The 4,595-nt window shown below is 38.0% G+C and overlaps 1 pseudogene; it reads left to right on the forward strand.

Annotated features, from left to right (window-relative positions):
- The first annotated feature begins 2,292 nt into the window (after positions 1 to 2,292).
- LOC123255844 lies at positions 2,293 to 2,861 on the forward strand (annotated as a pseudogene).
- Positions 2,862 to 4,595: the final 1,734 nt, after the last annotated feature.

The following is a 4,595-nucleotide window of genomic DNA, read 5'->3' on the forward strand; positions in this document are numbered from 1 at the left end:
ATACATATAATAAACTCCATGCTCCTGGAGCCAGAGCTGGAAGCATGAAGTAAAAGACATTTCCCTTGTCCTGTCCTTATTTCCTTATCAACTGTCCTTATCAGAGATGATAAAGAGATCTCCACAGATATGTGTATTTATATAACTAGGTCTTACTTATTTCTATTTATCAGTTCTTTCTCTGGAGGTGGATATACACAATTCATTCTTCAAACAATATTCTGTTGCTGTATATAATGTTGTCTTGATTCTGCTTATTTCACTCTCCACAATTTTGTTAAGTTCTTTTTCTATATTTTTAACTAAATTGCTTAATATTTCTTATAATATTCTTACAGTATTCTATCAAAATCATATGCCATAACTTTTTAGCCATCCTCTGAATGTTTTACATGCTCTCAATTTCCAGTCTTTTGTCACCACAACGAGAACTGCTATAAATATTTTAGAATATATAGGACCTTTTCTTTTTCCCTGACCACCTTAGGAAATAAACCTAATAGTGCTATTGCTGGGTAAATGGTTTCATAACTCTTTGGGCATAATTCCAGATTGTTCAGGTAATCTAGAAATGTTTACACATTTCCTCATTAATTAGTGAAACAAACATCTTTATCAATTAAATAATTGGCTTGGAGTTTCCACCTCAGCTTATTAAATTTTACTTTTCTAACAAACTGGAGAAAATTCTTTTCCTAATAAGCAAATGCTTCTCTCTTTGTCTCTGTCTCTCTCTGTCTCCCTCCCTCTCTCTTTCTGTATGTGTGTGTGTGTGTGTGTGTGTGTGTGTGTCCATATCAAGCCTCTAATTTCCTAGGCTTAACTAAATATCAAAGTTACTATCTAAATGACATCAATTTAATTATTGCTATCACAATGGCATAAATAATTATTTTTATTCTTCTGTCTGTGAGAAAAATCAAAGCCAGAGTTATTTCTGTTGTACATGACTTCTTACTTCTAGAACACAGTGCCACCATTCAGTCTCAAATACTGCAGTTTCTTAAAAATCCTCTTCATATTTATTTTCAATATAAGGGTTAAACAGTCCTTGCAAGGAATCAGTTCTTTCTCTCTGAGCATTAAGATGCTCTTCCACAATCTCTAATCTGTCACAATAGACAGACCTTCAGAACGAGGTAAAAAAATGCACAGCAGACCCTTGGTTGAAAATAAGGGTTTGAAACTTAACCTGAGAACTGTGAGATTTGTAGCTTCACAGAGGGAGTAAAATACTATCTGGAGTCAGGGACTATCTTGAACTTTCAGTCAAGGGAGAAATTAGTCAGTCCTGAGAATACTGGAAAAGGGACATACAGTCCCTTAGAGTAAATATGACTTTACAGAGAAGCAGTCCACCTACAAGAGAGCATGGGCATGATAGTAAGGTGGAATAGACAATGAGACTGATCAACAATCTTCCTCAAAGTATAGGACACAGGCAAAGCTTCCACTGAATGGAACAAAGAACACAGACCAAAAGGGAGAAAGTGGAGCAGGGGCCGGGGTAAAGGGAGACTATGACCACAGAGAGACAGAGACCAAGAGACTAGGTCTGTGTGTGTGTGTGTGTGTGTGTGTGTGTGTGTGTGTGTGTGTGTATGTGTGTGTGTGTATGTGTGTGTGTGTATATATGTGTGTGTGTGTATATATATATATATAAAATCAGAACTACATAACACCTAATATATATTTCTTTTTTTTTTTAAACCCTTGTACTTCGGTGTATTGTCTCATAGGTGGAAGATTGGTAAGGGTGGGCAATGGGGGTCAAGTGACTTGCCCAGAGTCACACAGCTGGGAAGTGGCTGAGGCCGGGTTTGAACCTAGGACCTCCTGTCTCTAGGCCTGACTCTCACTCCACTGAGCTACCCAGCTGCCCCCTTAAATATATATTTCAATTTGATTCACTAATCAAACACATGCCACATTTAGGGATAGAGCAAATGCACATATTTAGGAATATAAAATAGCTGGGCTTTGCAGGAGGAGAACGCGTGGAGAGATGCGGGAGATTTCCTGCTCTGGCTCCTTTGCGGCTTCCCTGGGGCACGCGAACAGCACTGAAGCCTTTCCCCAACCCTCCTCCCTACCTCCTCCAAAGCCCTCCAAGGCGTCTTCAAAGCATATGCCTCACGAAACCGCCCTCCGAGGGCAATAAGGCCCCGTTCCTCCTGGGGTGCGGGCGGTTGCCAGCACCGCCACAAGTTTCCCTCAGCTCTGGAGCCTGAGGTGCTGGTTCCTCTTGTTCTCCTTACAGGAAGAGAATGCTTCTCATCCTTATCCAGGCAAATGTGCAATACCAAAATGTCTTCTGATACAGATGGTTCCATATAAGCATCTTACAAATGCCAGCTTCAGAACAAGAGGCTCTGGTTAGAACAAAGCTATTGCTCTCAAAGTTATTGAAGTTTGCAGAAAGACACATTTACAATGAAATTTTATTCTAACCTAGCCAGTATATCATGTCAAGGTCAAAACTCTTATATGAAAAGTAGCAACTGCATATTGTCTATGGTTCAGATGACTTCTTGGAGATCTGTTTTGAGGTATCAAGTTTCTGTGGGAAAGAGCATAGGATCTCAATGATTTCTAGAAACTTGACAGCAGTCAATCAGAAAGAATGTCCTTGTCCAAATACATCTACAAATGAAACTGGGTATCAGCTTGAAATTTGAAGGGGTCAAAAGGAATCAATACAAGAATTACAGGAAGAGAAACCATCACCAAATTTGAATTCTAAATCAATTACTTCATCTAGAACAGTGAAACAGAAGAAAACTTTGCCTAGTGGAGGAAAAAATAAACAAACAGAAAATATGAATTGCTGTCAAAACGAATGTGCTATAAAGGCAAGCTAACAAACCCAACACAGGGGAAGGAAGAGGTCTTTGAGGGTCCAGATTGTAAGAAAAATAAGATGAATGGCTCAAGATTCTTGTATTGAGGAAATTGATGAAAAAATAATATAGACATCAGAATTCCAGGAAAGTAAAGATTATTTCCAGCCAAAAGTATCTAAAAGAATCTGTAGTGGTCAGGAAGATGGTAGAGAATTTGAGAGAAAAGAAGCACAAAACAAAGAAATAAATATGGAATCTATTCCCCCAAGCATTGGAGAGCCCTTATTATGGGGAAAACCAGGGAAATTGACTTAAATATTAAATGTGGGCTCAGTGGAATGGATAGGAGACAGGAAGGGACAATGGGTAAGACTTTACAAGCCAGGGAACCAGGTTTAACTATAAGGGGAATGACTGTTGACAGAAATGGCAGTTAAGCCTTACTAACTGTCACTCTGCCCCACCCAGCCTGGAATAACTTCAGAGTATTACATACACACAATGAGGACTTTAAAATGCTAGAAAAACTCACAAGGAAACAGTTTAATTATAATATAAGGGGATAGGAAAGGGAGTTAGGTGAAGCTGTGACTAACTCCCAGGACTGGAGTCAAAGGGTAAGATCCTTAGCCAACCTGGCTACTGCCAGGTTTTGACAGCTTGGCTATGGACCTAAGAAAGAGGGCTTGAATTTGGGGTCTCACAACTACTCCAGAGATGCTATCAGGATACCAGGAACCAACTCCTCCACAGCCGATGATCCAAAGTAACCAGGTAGGGAGAGATGTCTGCAAACTGTCCACCAGATCACAGGCCACTTCCCTACTCAGAGTTGACTCGCAGGATTGATGTCTTCTGCCTTTTCAACCTTCACCACTCTCCAAGATCCCAGGTCAAAAGGGACTTCAGATTGCACTTCTTCTCTGAATCCCTCACAGCACAGCACTGTCTGTTACTCAGCTCTCTCCTCCTACCCCTTGCATTCTATTCAGAATGTCCATGACTTCCAGCAAAGGCTTTCTCTAACATGCTTACACAAATCTACTTTTAAACTATATCTATTACACAGTGTGTCATCTGCCAGAGCAGACCTAAAATGTTCATGGAAGGACATTCTGTTTAAAATTTTATTTTTGTACATTTTCCACAAGAAAATTGATAATTAAATCTGTTAGTTATTTACTATTAGTTAGTAGTTATTAAATCTTAGTTATTTGGTAAGAATTTTTTATTCCCTTTGATTTTTGTATGGTTCTTTTTTAAAATTTGTTTTCATTTGAACTATTTATAGAACCAAGGGGTATAGTGGATAGAGTAACCAGTTTGAAAGATATATATTCAAATGCCACATTGGAGGCTTAAAACTTATTTGAACCTACACAAATCAATTGACCTCTGTATCTTAAAAAAAAGTTCCTAAAACTTCTCTGCTATATCAGATAAATTGGGAGTAAGTCAAAGACACTCATAATTGTGCATGTTGAAACTACAGATTTCTTACTCTTTGCATCTATTAAGAATTACTAGTTATTTTTGATATGAACTATTTCTATTTATTAAATAGTTTCTGCTTTCTCTAGTTGGGGAGTGTCAAAGGTTTTTTGAAAAGTATGTAAATAGTAAATATTATTTAAGTTTTTTAAAAGGAATATATAATAGCACATTCGTTTTTACAGCAATTCATACAAAAAGTCACTGCTTACTAGCCTAAATAATGCCACATATGTATTGTGTGTGTGTATATATATATAT

Source organism: Gracilinanus agilis, unplaced genomic scaffold (assembly GCF_016433145.1).
Source record: "Gracilinanus agilis isolate LMUSP501 unplaced genomic scaffold, AgileGrace unplaced_scaffold53046, whole genome shotgun sequence".
Lineage (NCBI taxonomy): Eukaryota > Metazoa > Chordata > Mammalia > Didelphimorphia > Didelphidae > Gracilinanus > Gracilinanus agilis.